Source organism: Corvus hawaiiensis, chromosome 14, assembly GCF_020740725.1.
Source record: "Corvus hawaiiensis isolate bCorHaw1 chromosome 14, bCorHaw1.pri.cur, whole genome shotgun sequence".
In the NCBI taxonomy this organism is placed as follows: domain Eukaryota; kingdom Metazoa; phylum Chordata; class Aves; order Passeriformes; family Corvidae; genus Corvus; species Corvus hawaiiensis.
In genome coordinates this window covers 3,379,264-3,396,223 of record NC_063226.1, presented here as the reverse complement: position 1 = coordinate 3,396,223, position 16,960 = coordinate 3,379,264, and the positions used below count along the sequence as shown (strand labels likewise).

The 16,960-nt window shown below is 38.9% G+C and overlaps 1 long non-coding RNA gene across 1 annotated transcript in view; it reads right to left on the bottom strand.

Annotated features, from left to right (window-relative positions):
• The window catches only part of LOC125333379, a 47,525-nt gene that overhangs the window by 13,371 nt on the left and 17,194 nt on the right, over positions 1-16,960 (bottom strand). The window contains exons 2-3 of the long non-coding RNA XR_007206835.1: positions 14,232-14,342; positions 4,323-4,411 (exon numbers count right to left, since the gene is read on the bottom strand). This is a non-coding gene — a long non-coding RNA (uncharacterized LOC125333379). The remainder of the gene's footprint in view (positions 1-4,322; positions 4,412-14,231; positions 14,343-16,960) is intronic.

The window sequence follows — 16,960 nt, the reverse complement described above, 5'->3', positions numbered from 1 at the left end:
CAGTTTTAGAGTTGTACACAGACATTTATTTGATTCACACATCTAAGGTAGTCTTTTCTTGTGACAGATGGATTCAAACTCTAAACTTTCTATTATTCTGAGATGGCCCTTGCTATTGTGCAGCAGGCTGCACTTACAGCATCTATTACCACAAGATGCCTTTAACAAAATACATCCATCAAGAAAAAAGTGGCAGATCTGCACCAAAGGATTTCCAGGATGAGAATACAAGAGGCACCAGTATTCCAACAAGATTTGTTAGGTTCCTTGAAATATTTTTCTCTTCTTAAATATCTGGTTTTTATAAACCGGCTTTGCATTTTCATAGGTACTTCCACATCCCTTTGTAAAAACATGTCCTCTGATCTTACAATTATCTACCAAGTAGCTGATAATTTAAATGATAACTTTACAGATATTCTAATTCTTTAACCCCTTCTGACAGTCACAGAATCACAGAATGGTTCGTGAAGGGATCTGAAAGCCCATTCAGTGCCACCCCCCTGCCATGGGCAGGGACACCTTCCACTGTCCCAGGCTGCTCCAAGCCCTGTCCAGCCTGGCCCTGGGCACTTGTAGGGATCCAGGGGCAGCCACAGCTGCTCTGGGCACCCTGTGCCAGGGCCCCCCCACCCTCACAGGGAAGATTTTTTTTTCCAAATCAAATCTAAACCTCCTCTTTCTCAGTTTGACATCCAACGAGACAGCAGTGCAGAGACTGAAGGCTATGGATTAAGTTTTCTGTTGTACCTTTGCCACTCATGGTCTGCAAAGATACTGACTGGTGCAGTATTTACCTCCTCAGTTAATCCTGCTTCTCTTGGGAGTTTGTGTAGGAGTTACATGATCTGGCAGTTATATAATCTGGCAGCTACATTAACAAGTAAATAAGATGCTATACCCAGTTTAGTGCAAGAAAAAGTTTTTCACTTCCAAGTATCAAGATGGTCAGAACTGATTTAGAGGAGGAATCAGGGTGGTTTGAAAGCCACAAAGTAAAACAAGGGAAGATAAAAAGTAGCCCATCCTCACTGGATTCCCTTATTTCACAGTGAGTCACCTGTGTCTCTCTGTTTCTGACCAATTTGATTCCTTCCTCATTTTTATACCTGTAACAACATTCTTTATCTTGCATCTTTGTCTGTCAAAGGCCAACCCCCAAACTAGATATTGTTTCCTTATCTCAGAAGCTCACCTCCCTGATATGCAACAGAGGAGGGGAAACAACATATTGTGTCACAGCCTGGCACTGAGCACTGCTCTCTTCAAAAGGAGCTGTCCAAGCTTGCTGTTTTTGCAAGTGACTGCTCCAACCAGATATAAAAATGCAGACTGAAGTATGATATGAATATTAAAGTGACATAACCTTTACCTGGTTAATGCCATTATTTATTAAACTTTGGCAGACAAATTGATGCCAGGTTCAGGGATTGCTCGGACCAATCTGAGTGATACTCAGAGGCCAACAGAATCCAGTGAGGCTCAAGCTGTGTTGAGAAAATGGATGTCCAAGCATTCAGACGCACTGTGTGTGTCCAGGAAGACATAATGAAGAACTTCAGATAAGGCTCATCGGCACGGTAGCTCCCAAGAATGTTTTTCCTTTGTTTCCATAAGTCACCCTCACAGACAGAGGAAATGGGATACATTAGACAAGTCAGAAAAAGAGGTAGTAACTGAAATTTTGGTTAAGATCTGAGTCTACCATAGAAAAGCAACGTGGAAGTCTATGCTACACCCAGGAAAGAAACAAAAACAAGTTTCTGGCTTTTCAGATCCCAGTTCTCAAAGTTACAGTCAAGCCTTTCCCATGTTTTGCCCATCTGTCTAATGGGCTCTAAGCCTAGCCAGCACTGGAATGGAGTCAGTGTCATTATCCCCTTGCTGTAATTGGCATGGCAGGATGGAGCAGCATGTACAGCCTTCTCCTGGTGGGAGAGAAAGAGGGAAGCGAAGCCGAAGCAAGTGAGCCAGATGTCACAGAGACCCTAAGAAGTGTGCTGGCATCCAGAGGAGGAGTGAGCAAGCTGTCTGCTTTTGCTACACAGAAGCTGTTTCTCCCTGTCCTCCACTGGCTTTGTTTTTCCCAATGCCCGTGACTTTGTTCTTCTTGTTGGTTTTGTACTTCTGACCAAAGCCAGTGTATTTTAGTAAGTGTGAGCATGAAACATTCCACTGGTGATGTCCCTTTCCCTTTTCATGTGCTAGACACTGATGTTAGCAGGAGATTGTGAGGGAACAAGATGGTTTAAATAGCAATACAGGAGCATGAAAGAAAGAACAGGGTTTAATAAAAAATGAACGACCACTTTTGTTTTGACAGCTTCTTCATCTCTGTCAGGCTTTCTTTGCTTTATGTCTCTAAGAAAGCCAGATCCCACTATAGCTGTAAGAGAAAACAATTCATACTTGGTCTTTAGACCAAAGAAACTGGTCCAAGAAGCACGAGGAAGAGATTATTTCAGTTTTGTGGGATGTAGTACAATAGGCCCTGATCTACAGTAGAACTTTGAAGGTTGAGTGTCCATGCTTGAATCAAACCATTTCCTAAGTTGGATGAATCTTGGGGCTGCAGTGTGCCTTGATCTGCGGCAACCACCTGGCTAAACCCACAGCTCTCCCAGACCTACTGCTGGCTTTTACCCTCCTCCCACTCCTTGATGCTGTCTAGGTAGGTCAGACTGCTTCCAGGAGCCCAGCCAGCATGGAGATGTAGGACACCACTAGAGCAGATCTGAGCTGACCTTAAAACAAACCCAACAAAACCCCCAAACAAAACAAAAGAAGAAATTTTATTGCAATTTCCTTGATAGTTCTGTATGAAACAGTGCTTTTGGTTTCTTCCTCTTTCAGATTTCAGTTCTAGTGTGTAACACCGAGAGTCTGTTTCAGATCTCAGCAGAAGTGTGACATCCACAAGCATTTAAACAATCCCAGAGTCCTCAGTCCAGAATTTACAGTGTTTCCATCAGCGTTTCTCCAGAATCAAAGGTGAAAGAGAATTAAATATGTTCCAGATGGAGTGGACTTTAGCTAAAGAGGAAAAGTCAGAAGCTTAAACCATATGATAGACCTAGAGGCAATTCCAAAGCTGCCAGGAGCTGCCTTTGGAGTCTGCCAAGGAGACAGATGCTCATGCCAACAGTGCAGAGATTGGCATCATTTATATCACATCGGCTCTCCTGCTATCACAGTGCCACAGAGCAAAGCACCAAGTCAGACAGTTAATATTTAGAAAAGAGCAGTCACACTGCATACATTTAGATCATATATCCAGGAACAGTTTTCATATTCTATTTACCCTTTTGGATCTTAAGAATGAAAGCATGATCTTATCTTGTGCTCCTATAAAGCTCTTAATGAAAGCTTCATGTGCACAGCAAAGCAGAAAGTAAAACTAAACCTTCAGATTTTATACATGTGCAAAACTTTGGGATGAGTAGTGATTATGTAAATGATATTAATGTGAAAATTAGATCTTCCACTTATAAATGAATTATTCACAGGAATGTGTTGGGGTTTTTTCCTCCTTGTTTTCACTTTACAAAATCTGAATAAAAAGTGCAAAACTGAAGAGTTATAAACACACAATACTTACCTAAAAGCTGCTGTTCTTTTAGTGGATTCACACATTGTTCCTAACTTCATGCTCTGCCACTTGGAACATCTTTCTGTCTGAGAATGAGTTCTGCTCTGTGTGGAGCATCCAGTCTAACCTTAGGCATCCAGCAGCATACAAGTGTACAGATGTATTACAGCAAATATTCACATTACACGCTGTGGCATGGCATTCGAACAAGTGCAAACTCTTGCATGGAATTTTGGGCACAAACTGGTTCAAGCTTGCCTTGTCAGAGATCACTGTGCTGAGACTTCAGGTTTGATCACGCCGTCTGTTGAGAGCTCCCAGTTTCATGGGTTTCTCTGAATATACCTAATCATCATCTAAATCCAGCTTTAGAGCAAAAGTTCTAAACAAAGTGGGGTGCAAATGCATGAAAATCATTGTCCTGGCACACAGTAAAACAGTGACTTCAAAAAAAGAGCACTGCAGCTCTGAGATACTTCCCTATCAGAAGGATTAACTTTGTTCTCTACAGAGACCACACCATAAAATGTGTTAAAATCTACCTCTCCCTGATTGAGAGCCCGAATAAACATTGACAATTATTTAACAGCTGTTTAGGCAGCATGTTTACATATCCTGGGGACTGTGCCATCCAAATATTGTGATTTCATTAAGGAGCTTTGCCCTCAAGAAGCTCAGGGATTGAGACTTCTGAGGGCCCCAGAGCAATGTGATAATATTCCTGCCGTGTTACCTGGGTTTCACAAGGGGTTGATCTCAGGCAACCTTGCAGATGGTTTACAACTGCACAAGTCCTCAGCAACATGGCGAAGGAGTATGGTCCTGAGGAAAAAACATAAAAACAAATGTATCAGCTCTCTGTCAGACACTGCACAAACAGCAACAGCACAGGGTTGTTTATATGAGGACTTTCTGATGCATTTCCTTGGCTTTTTTTTCCCTAACCACCAAATACTCATTAGAAATCCTGTGTTCTCCATGCATCAGAAAAATCAGCATCTTCACACCAATGTGTTCTTGCTGAATGCTGGCATTCCCTTCACATGCCATGGAAAAATACAGGTTTGCTGCCAAGTTCTCCATCTCTTCCTGAGGAACTAACTGAACCTAACCTGCTAACTTCCTAAAAAGCTCTAGCAAAGCATCTGCATCCCGCTTCCCTCATGGCCACACATTTTGCTCTTAAATCCCTGTACACTCTTGAGAGTCCTTTGATAGCATTTAAAATATGCATTTCAGTTCCTCAGGCAGATCAGCACAAGCTCTCAGAGTGAACTGTGACTGCAGAGCTGCGTGGCTGTGCCAGCTGGAGCCCAGATAAGGCCTTCCCAGGGTTTATCAACACTTGGGAGAGGCAAAGGAGTGGTTTCAAGAACTGCACTCAAGAATTGGGGAGGTCAGATAATCTTGAGCAAGGTATGTTTGGGATTAATATTTTTGGGATGAATAGCTCTCCTCATCTGCCAGCACAGATCTCACTTCAGACACAATATACGTCTCACTTTATATTAAAATATATATTCACTCAGTCTCAGCACTCAGATTTTTTCCCCTCGAGATATTCTTTACAGCATATGCACCATTCTGAATGCAAAAAGTATTTAAATCAAATATATATTTTGCAAACACTGTAAATGTATAAAATCTGGTTTTAATTACATATACATAACATACTTGAAAAGAATGTAACATTATATTTGCTTAATCCAATCAATTTATATTCAGCTCCTTTAATGCGGCAGAAGTTATAAATGAGTGGATTTAATCTCTCCAGAATGCGCATTATCATTCTTTACAAATGGTACTGTCCTTAAAAACCACAATATTTTCTCCAGTACTAAATATGAAACTAGTAGTTCTCTTTGCTAAAATTAACATCTGTTTTCTTCATGAAAGCAAACTAAAAAGCTTATTTGTGTTTCAGGAATTGTGTCTTTCTGCTCTCAATCACACCAGTGAAAGGAGACATTTGGCTGTCGCTTCAACTTTCTTATGTCTCACATCTAATTCTACATTTTTCACCATTTGAAAAGTACAAGTACTACCAAAAAAAAAACAAAAACCACCAAGCAAGTGAAAAGCAGAGAGGATGCTATCCGTAATACCTATGGTGTGGAACAGATCAGTGTCATGGAAATAAAGAAAAAAAAAAGATACTAAAAAGGCAATTCAGGTACTTCTGGGGTTTTTTCTGATTGCAAGGCTAAGAAAACATTAATAAGACTGATTTAAATATAAAACAATATTTTTTTTTTCATTTTTCCTGTGGAACTAATTGCCATGTGGGCTAGAAATAAAAGTACGTGTGTGTTGAAACTGGATAGAAAACAATCAGAATGGAATGAATTACAAAGGTGTAAATTGATAGAAACTTCTGCAAAAAGATGTGACCCATCAGTCACTGATCACAAAAGATTCCCATAAGTGCTATAGAGTATATTTATTCTGAAATACATAGAACTGGTAACTGCCAGACAAAGCACTGAAAGAGAAGCACTGCTGGTGGATGATTATGTTAATTTAAACTGATTTTGGGGTGGTAAGTGGAAGAAGAGTCAGTGAAAGTCACAACACCCTTTTTTCCATAAAGTCACAAATAATTTTCCTTTTGTCAATAGGTGACCCAGAGTATTTACAGTCCTTAAACAGCCCCACATTTCAGTCTGATCTGTAATTGACAATATCAAAAGAGGGAGTTTAAGGGAGGGGTTTGCCCTGTTTCATTATTGAACCCTTTATCAGAGCAGCTTTATTCCCAAGTCTGCACTCCATGCACAAATTTTAGCTTTGCAATCACGACCTGGGTCATTGCTGGGGCAGGAAAAACATCTCCAGTGCTGTGACACGGCCTCTCCTCTCCTCTCAGTCAGCACCACAGGAGCACCCGGGCAAGGCTGCTTGGCTCCAGGGACTGGGACCTCCTTGCTCCTCTGCTCATCTCTCTGAGCAGGTATTGAGCACTCTGGGCAGACAGGCACTTGTGGAGAGTTCTTAATGAATGTCCACAGATAAGGCCCCGAGGTCACTCCAATCCAAGAGGTAAACAAGTCCAGAAAGTGAATTAAACATTATGGCCATTCCTACCTTCCTTCTTCTTCCCATTATCACACAGATAAACAAAAGCAAAAACCTCTGACTGAGGCAGAGCCAAAGTTCCCTGAGATCATTCTCCTTTCTCCATGAGCAGCCACAAAGGGATGTCCTGTGATGAGGGGGAGCCAGGCCAAGCACACACAGCCCTTCCCTTCCAGGCACTCTTGGCCCCCAACCATTTCCAGCTCAGGAACCGGCTTGGCTCCACATTGTCTCTGATAACTGTCCCAGGACTTCCCGGGCATGACCTTGCCTGGCTGCTTCTGAGGCACTACAAACGTAGCCAGGAACTAGAAATGACAGCTTTTGTAGCTTCTGAGATTACAGCTATAAAGCATTTGAGTGTGAGTAAATCCTTGCCAAACTCTGACCCCTACCTAAGCAACAAGTGTAAATAAGGTAGGTCCTGCTAGTCGGAAAAGTCTAAGTCTGGTGTTTCCTTATTTCATGTTCTCATTGCTCCTTGCACTGCACCTGAAGAACTGTGTCCTCAGGCAGACCAAGAGCCCTCATTCTGTTATATATAAATCAGAACAAACCAGATTTCCCAGATCTGCTTTTGTGCAATTATGATGCAGGACCTCCAAATTACAGGCAATTTTCTCAAGTCTTAGGTTGGTGCTGCTCAATAAGAGGTTTAAACAGCATAACAGTGCACATGTAATATAAATAAGTTACCATATTTAGAAGACGAAAGCCTTTGAGGAGATATTAGTTTAAAATACATATTTGAGGAAGATATTTACTACAACAACAAAGAACTTGTAGCTTGTTATTACTGGTGTGGGAGGTAATTAGAATTGAAGGGTATTTCTGCTGTTTTACTGAGGATAGTAAATTCTACACAAAGCTACAAAGTTTCAGTTGCCAAACTATTTGTACAACAAGATAATTTTTTAGGAATTCCTAGGAGGCAAAAAAAGAAAAAAACAAAAAAAAAAAAGAAAGGAGCTCAGACTGTCTAATCAAAATATGAGACTCCCAGCAGGAGAAGAAAACTTCAACCTTCCAGATATAAAACATATTACAAAGCATTCACACTTGAGCAATTGATAGGATGGTTTAGAGAGACAGCCATGCAGTCAGCACAATGGATAACCCTGGGGAAAAGAAGTATATGAAATTTCTGTCCCTTGAGGTATTCATTTGCTGAGGCTGGAGGAGCAAAGATCCAGAGCTTCTGACCATTAAGACTTTCAAAAAAAAAATATTAGTTCATACTAAGAAAAGGTTTTAGTCAGTATTTCCTTATGAATTTTCAAAAGGAAAAATCTCATTTTTAATAATAGAACATACCAAGTTATTTTAATCGAGGTGTTACTGCACTCTGTTAGGAATCGTGACTGATCTTTTCATTTGTAAAGTACAACATGGTTTTTCAGCAGATATTGGCAATTCTTTCGGGCCCAATGCAAAGACAAAAGCTTTTCTGTTGCCTCCACAGGTTTTGTATTAGGCCTTTAGTAAACTGAAATGAAACAAAATCCCAGAACACTCACACACGTTGCCATTTATCAAACAGCCAACAAAAACTGCAGCAGCAATCTGAGTCCCAGGCTTTCTGTCATTTCCAGACAAATAACTTCCAAGTGGAATGCAGGATCAAATTCAAACACTCATTGTACAATAGAGGGAAGAAATATGACATAGCACTGGGCATGCTATGAGCAATAGGAATATTAACTGTGGTCAGACAGGGAAAGTGTGTAGCTCTCTTTCTATATAAAACCCTCAAGTGAACCAAAATACTTTCTGATGTCAGATGCTGGCAGCTGTATGACTGAAGTAGCTTTTTTTTTTTTTAATCTCAAGGTCAGCCAATACATTTTAAAATTTAAATAAAAATTCCCTTTTGCCAAAAAAGTTAAACCTCCTTATTCTAATTATTGGAGATATTCTCCTTCCATGCTGATGCACACATCATTCCCACTTCACTCCTGTAGGATTCTTGTCACCCACCTTTGATGGAAGAAAGGGAAGGAATGTAAGAATTTAAGAACAGATGCAAACCACAAGCAGGTCCCTGTGGGAAAGTCTGAACACTTGAAGAAAGAAATATTCAGAGACATGCAAATTTTCTCCGTTTGAAGAAGAATTTAGGATTTAGGAATGAAGACCAGATGCTACTCAGTCAGGATTCCTAAACTTGCATTAGGAGTTAAAACGTTGAAAAGAACCCTGTTTCAACTTTTAATTAGGGATGGTTCCACTGATCCACTGTATTTGAAACTCATTAGATAAATTATTTAATAGTGCCCAAAGACAGAAAATGAAAGACTATTGTTATTACAGCAACTGGCACAGAAAAAGGGATACACATACCCACATCAGCCAGTCTGGATCGGGGTCAAATCACTGAAGTTGTACTCAATATTATTTACTACTCTATTAATATAATAGAGTAGTAAATACCTGCCCTAAAACAAAGATTTTCCTTATTTAGGTTTTCAACCCTTTTAAAATTATATTGCTTAAAAGCATGAGGCTATTTGGATTCTCACAAGAGCAAAAATCTCTTCATCTAGGATAGTTTAAAGAAGATGATAAAAAGTTCTTAATAGTTTTTGTCTGCTCATATCTTCATTTTTACTCTAATAAAATATTTAACCAAAGAAATTCAATAACTCCACATAGTACACGCCCTAGAGAAATCACTGGAAACAAATATCACTGCATTTCTGTTGTACAGTATTTGTAAGATTAATTAAGATTAAAATTTAGGATGAAATGCTTCCAGCTAATTTATTTTTCTCCCCACATACTATGATTTCTACATTATGATTAAAGTCCTTTTGCCATCCTTTAAAGCTGAAGCCTGGGAGAAGCTATTCTCTGACTCTGAGTTTATGAATCCAAAATAATGAAATCATGTCTTTTCTTGTTTTAAAGCCTGCTTGATCTCTGAGGATGGGAAAGGAAAATCAGTGGGCCTTTACTGTACAGCTTTCAAAAGAAGACACAGAAAGTGAGAGATCAGATGCTTGATAACTGGAGGATTGCCAGGGAAGCATCCATATGGCTCTCCAGATAATGTGTGAGTGCCATGGAAGTTTTTCTTTGATTGGAAAGCCGACAGTTTCAGATGCTGCCCTCGCTCCCTGGAACTTGCATTAATAAGACTGAAATCAGAACGAGTTTCCTGTGCAAAACACATCCTCATTTGGCCGCGAGATCACAACGTTCATCAGAGTTTTCCAGGCTCTTCACAAGTCAAGAAATTCATCTTGCTGTAGGAATAAGCTGTCCCTGGAAAGGCCACAGCACGGAAGCAAGGAAGGTTTGACTCTGCTAAATGTGATGGAAATATGTTCAGGTTTAAGCACTGGTTCTACAGCGAGGTGTTTGTTTCCTGCAGCTGTTTGCAGCACGGGCCAATATCAATTTATTTTAGGAGTCCCTTGGGTCTTAAATGACAGATCAAATGCATTGTTCAATTTTGCAAGTGAAAACGGGCCCAGTCTGACCCTATTTTGACACTTCAGTGTCACAAGAGCATGAGGGATGTCAGTGGGATTTGGGAGTGTTTATATCCCTGGAAATCCCCGTGCAGGAACTTCAGGTGAAAGGAGGAATATGTTTGAGGAAGGTGAGGGGATCTTGGCATTACTGTTCATCCTGATGGTGGGATCAAATCTGTTTGTGGATATCTTTTAAGAGCTCTAATGTCCAAGCTGCCAGCTTGCTTCGACATTGGGCTTCGGTGAGATTGTTTTACAGCTGCTCAGGAGGGCAAAGAGCTGATTTCCCACATCTTAAAAACTCCTAATTTCCGGAATGAACATACTATTTACTAGATAACACTTTCATGCCTGCATTTTTAAGCTGAATACCATTTTTTACTACCCAGACCTCTATCCATACATACAGATGTCCCAGAAGTAGAGACAGTAGCAAAGATTATTTGCATTTCAGGCATTTTTTTGAGATTATAGGAGTAAGAATGCAATACCTTATTCCAAACAAAGAGTTTAAATGTGATTAAGTGGAAAATTAATGAATATAGCAGCATCCAGGTGACATATTGACTTAAAATTCAGCCCTTTTAGAGATCATGTTTAAAAAATTAAACCTCTGCTACCTCTAGCTGACTAAGTTTATGATTTTTCTTTGGTCTATGCTTTAGATTCAGATGGTGTATCAAATACAATTCATCTTTTTTAAAAATCCAATCATTTTTGTTAGAAACAAATCCAATTTTTTTATTAATCTCTCAAATATGTCAAATGGATTTTTAATTGAGAAGTAATTGCATTTTGCCTTATACAGTCATTGCTGATTTCATAAGCTTATCATCAATCCTGTGGTGATTTCTCACCTGATAAAGAAATAACGTTATCTAATTAATCACATTTTGTAATAACAAATCTCCTATTTAGAGGTACAACGATTAGATTTGGGAAATGCCAGGAAAACAAGAAAATTATTCCCCAAGGTAGAGGGATTGTAGGTTCTACTTGAAAGGAAGACACACAGTTTGCAAAGTTGATTAATTAGTTTTAAGAGGATCTCAAAAAGCTCAGTACTTTGAAGTCTGCAATCAGTTTGGAAAGAAAAATATATCTGTGCTACAAAGATACCTTGTACCAACTTTCAAAATATTATCTGTGGCAAAACACAGCATTTGCTTTGCTATATGAAAAACCTGTTTTCACTTTTGGAGACACAGTATGATAAATTTTGGCAAGCTGAGTGATTTCCTGTCTCTGATGCATTTGGCAAGGCAGAAATGCTAAATAAGAAGCTTGCCTTGAATTTACATCCTCCCTCCACACAGTTTCAGCTGCAGCAGCTGAGAGTAAAGGAGATGCTGGTTCAAGTGAGAAGTCTTTTTGGACAAGAGTCTGCAATGAATCACACTTAAAATACGTGGTCACTCTCCACCATGTGCATATTTTTATCATTCCTATTAGACAGCCAAAAAAATTTTAAAAATCTCTATAGAGCTCATTTTGAGACCTGTGGCAGAGATGAATAGAGAGTTGAAATGAATGATTTGAAGCTGACAACCTCAGCAAACTGTGCTTCAGAGCAACTGTGAGCAACACAGCTGTGGCATCATGCTGAAAATATCCCCCCATCTGAACATATGTACAAACCTCGAGGAGGAACGATGTCCTGGGGGGAAAAGACAGGAAAAGAACACTGAATTCTGACAGGGTATCTGAAAAGTCTTTTCAGTATAGAAGATCAAGAATCCTCCTCTAAAGAAGCAAAAATAGAGTCACAGACAGAGTAGAGGCTGATTTCACGAAGCTGTTTTGAACTTCTATTTCCCCTTTCTAAGGGCACAATTTGAATAAAAACAACTTTTCTGCCTAAATCAATCAAATAAAATACTAAATGTACACGAAGAAGATTTCAAATGAGTATCTGGAAGAGCAATAAAACTTTATGGATCAATAGTTTTCTATCATTTGCCTGTTGGAAAAGGTCTTTGATAAAAGGACTCCTTATTTTGCCCAGCAGCTGCCCTGTGAGTTGAGTTGTTCAGCAGTAACCACATGAAAAGAAAATGAGATTGCAACTTATTTTTACTTGTTTAGTACCTTTTCAAAGATCTACCCTTCTCCCTAATATGACATCTAGTTAATTGAAGAATAATAAGCAGCAGCCTGAATTCCTTAGACTATTATTAATTATTTTTTCTCTGCTGCTATTTGGAAATCTGCCTTTTCTCACTTCCAGAATTCTCCAAATTTTTTTTACTTCTTCAACTCTTTCAATGCAAGGCACATCAGCCCATCTTGACAAGCTGACCTTCCCTCAGAATGCAGGACCCTGCTCTTAGGGGATACAGCAAGGCTGTACCATTTATGTGCTGTACCTCTGGAATTTCATAGCCTACAAAACTTTCCTTGCCTGCTCTCAGGATTAAACCCTCCTTAGCAGGAATTGCACAGATCTTCCTCATACACCACCATCAAAACGTCCACTACTGAAAACAATTTTCATCATCAGCCAAATGTCAATCAATAGGAAATGGACATAATAGATAATTCCAGTTATACAAGTTCTAGAGTCAGCACGGCCCTCGATTCCAAAACTGCCTTTGGGTACTTTGTTTCTACACTAATGAAGCTCTCAAACCAATAATTTCATCCAAGAACTCATCATGTTTTTCCAAAATCCATTTCTGACTGTTTAATCCTAAACATATTTTTCTTTCAACCTCTTCCATTTCGAGGGCAAACTCCTTAGCGAGATCATAGAATTGTTTATAGTTCTAATGTTAATTAATTCAATAGATTGTCAAATACACATGCAAAGTAAAATTCTTCCCTTAAATGAAGTCTGGGACTTTGTAGCTCACCACTGAGTGGAGGCCAAGACTGTCAGTCACAAAACTCCTTCCGGCCTCTCTTCCATGCCTAGAAGAATTCTCCCAAGGCAGAATAAATGTTGCCATTAACACTCCCAGGCAGGTGCCCATGGATTTGAGAGGCTCCATAACTATCTTATATTACAAAGCCTCACAAGGTTTCTTCTTTGTCCTCTGAAATTTACTCTTTCTTTAAACTAAAGATAGACTTGTCATTATAAAACATCTTCCTCTTACCCCTCCAAGTCATTCCTTAGTCTACAAGACACTATTAAAAATCTGTGCAATTCAAAATATGACAGCAGCTTTCATATTTTGGAGGAAAAACGGAAGTGTCACAGATGTAATTTTTTCTGCTGTCTGCACTCCTATCTGATTATTTCAGCTGATTGTGAAAACAAGAAAAATAATTTTTATAGAAATTCTTCAAAATACTAAATTTGCTTTTTATACATTATAACTTGACTGGATTTAAAGTCCTAATACATCAATTCTCTAAACAAAGCTGGCCTTAAATAAAACTTTTCCTCTGCTTTGCAACACAGTTTTAAAGAAAATCATCTTTTCACTACTTGTCACAGGGAGGGTTTATCTGTGAAATATTTATTCCTTTTCTTCCTGATTATTTCACTATCCCTAAAAAGAAGTATTCATGCAACATTATTTCAGTTAATGTAATCTGCAAATTCCTGCTATATTTCATTCCACCAAGTAAACATTCCTTGACTTTCCCTCTCGTGTCACACACTCCAGCAGCTGTGTCCTTGATGAATCTGGATATAAATTACTTATGATATGTTAGCATTCATCATATCTGCTAATTTTAAACTTTCTCTTCTCAATTCAAACAACTCTGCATTCAGCTATTCCTGATACCCATTTATTGGCAAATACAGTAGTCCCTGGCAGCTGGCAGTAGGAATTATACCTATTTATCCTGGGAATGGAAGAGTGGTTGAAAAGCAGACAGAGATGACAGAGGTGACTGTGAGAACTGTAATAAGGGCTCGAATTTCTGGACAATTAATCAATTTATGTTGCTGTTAGGCAGCAGAGTCTTAATAAATGTATTTTTCTAAACTTAGAAAAATAAAAGGCAGCTCTCAGGTTCTCCATACACACAGCTAATCCTGGTGCTCCTGCTGTTTAACAGCCAGGCCTGTGCTTTAAATGCTCTTCTCAATAACCTCCCACCCTCTCTGCTACTACAGTCACAGGCACTGCACTCACCCCTCAGCTGAAACGATTGAACATCAGGTGTGAGGTCCTGGCTGAAAACAGAAGGGAATCATCTCCATCCAGGATTGCCAGTCTGCTCCAAGTTCTCCTGGGTGCCAACACCTGTTTTAATAATAAATAGAGAACGTTTCTTGTTTACTAAATGTTTAATATGGACTGACTGCTCAAAGGTGCTACCTCGTAAAACCATCTGCTTTCACAAATTTCAGGGTTTAAAAAAATACTTATTTTAATATTTGGGTAAGGATATAATGAAAGCTCCTGAGCTTGGCCACAGATGCACCTGCAAAAGTTCATGAAAGTATTGAAGGTTCCAAATTCATTTCTTTTACTGGCATGGCAGAGAGTTATGATGGCACAGGGTAGGAAGGCTTGCTTATGTGGATTTGGAGCTTTCCCCATATTCAGTGAAGGGGCAGAGAAGTTCTGGAGATGCAAGTTATTATTTTCTAGATCTGCAGCAATTAAACTAAGATCAACTGGACCAAAATGGAGGTTTTATGGCTCCATTTTGCTTCAGAAATGAAAGTTTTCTGCAAGGAATTGGCCAGAATGATTGTTGGGAGTTTTTTAAAATAAAAAACCAAAATGTTTCTAAAGACTATCAGCCCTCTTCAATACACTTCTCTACACCTTATTCTACTATTCTTACTACTTATGAGTTTGTACATGCAAAACATTTCACTGTTCAAAATGGAAATTAACTATATCTATGAGGGAAAAAAAATATTACTGATTAGTGTGCTGGAAATACTGAAATTTTAGAATCAACAATCTACTACTCAAGCTGAGGTATAGTGCAGAAACATAAAAAGGGTTTTTATTTTTTTTCTTTTTATTCTATCCTACCAGAAGCAGTGAAAATGAGCTGCATCATATACTAGGGCCTGCAATCGCCCTGCAGCTGCCACAGATATATAAATATAAAAATATATTTATATACAGATATATAGATATATAAATATATAGATATATAAATATATAAATATAAATATATGTATATATATAGGTCCAAAGAAAAAGTTCCAGCTGTAAAAATAGTTTGTTATTACACCTCATCCACAAAAAACCCAACAAAAACCCACTTAATTTCTGAATGCTGGCTCCTTCTTGATGAGTGCTAAATCTGAATATAACAAACAGGCCTCGTAACTGCCACAATTTTGTTCCAATAAATCCAGCTCAGGGCAAAGGCTCCTGGCATATGTTAATGCAGAGTATTGCAGGCAGATGTAAGCATGCTCTGAGCCTGAAAAGAAGCCTCTGTGACTGCAGTGGCATGATGTGGTGCCTACATTAATAAACCCTGCTGAGAGGCAGCTTTATTTGTGCAGACTTGCTGCTGTGCTAACACACTTGCAGTTTTCTCTCAGCTCAGAGCTCACACAGAATAATCCCAGCTGTATGGCATAAACACACCACTGGTTTAAATTCACAAAGAAAAAAAACCCAAAAAGCTCCACGTTTTTATATCCATGATGTACTAGAACCTGTAATCAGCTTGGAGAAGTTGTATAATTCCACCGAGCAAGTGCTAGAAATGGCATCATTTTGGTACTTTAGAAAACGTATCGACCTGAGATACCCAACCATAGCAAAGCAGATCTGTCTCCAGCCTTTATCTTGCTGCATTTTATCTGAGTATTATTATCTTCCTAATTATTAAAAAACAACCCAGTTTTCATTTTAGCATAATATTGAGAATAAGGCATAGTTAAATATTCTGATAGACCACATCAAATGTATTTCATAATTAGCGCTGATCACTTTTTCAAAATTGCAGTAGATGTTGTTCTTAGGAAGTTGGCTCATTGCAGTCAGAAATTGTTATGCATATCCACAGAGAAGCACATCCTCATTTAGATAATGATTTAAGAAAGATCTACTTTATTTTGACCAGAAAACAACCCCACTAAGCAAATCCCAAACCTCACCAGATTGCACTTCCTTCTCTCCATAGCCCAGCTTCAAATTTTCACCCATTATGTGATTTACATTCTAGAAGAGGGATAAGCCAGCTCACTCTTGCCTCCAAACTGCCCAATAGGATGGTTTGGGGCTGGTTTCCTTTGTACAATAACTTTGTTTCATGCAGTCAGGACTCTCTTAACACTCTCTTGCAAGCAGAGGCCTTGCAATATGGCAAAATTATGGATTGCATGGAAGTAAAACAAACCCGAACCCACACAATGTCCAAAACCCACAGAAGGGAGGCTCTTAGCTCTCTCTGTAATATTTTCACTCTGCATTAATAGCCTCCCTAGAGAAAGAAATGCTAATCCAGCCATAAGATAGAATTTAACGTGTGGAAAACATGTTATGGATTGATTTACTCAATCATTCATTGTGTGCTAATTAAAACCAGGTTTTCCTGTTTAATTATTGGTCTCCAATGACAATAGATGAAGACAAGGCTGTTTCTCCAGGAGCTGACGTTCTTTTGGCAGCACTGAAAGCTGCCATAGACCCCGTGCTTTCGATTTTCCTTCAAAATTATGCTGGAAGAAGCACTTCTGCAATGCCTTGGGAAAAAATAAAATAAAAGTAGTGAACATCTGCTGATATTGATTGTGAGAATCTGAAACTTTATGAAACCATAGATGGGATGCATTTGACAAGCATTTTTCTGGAACATTTTCAGACTTAAGCAAACAACATCTGTTAATATTGATTTTTGGGTTACACTGAAACTTTCAGAAGAATTACAATCAGTGGGTGAT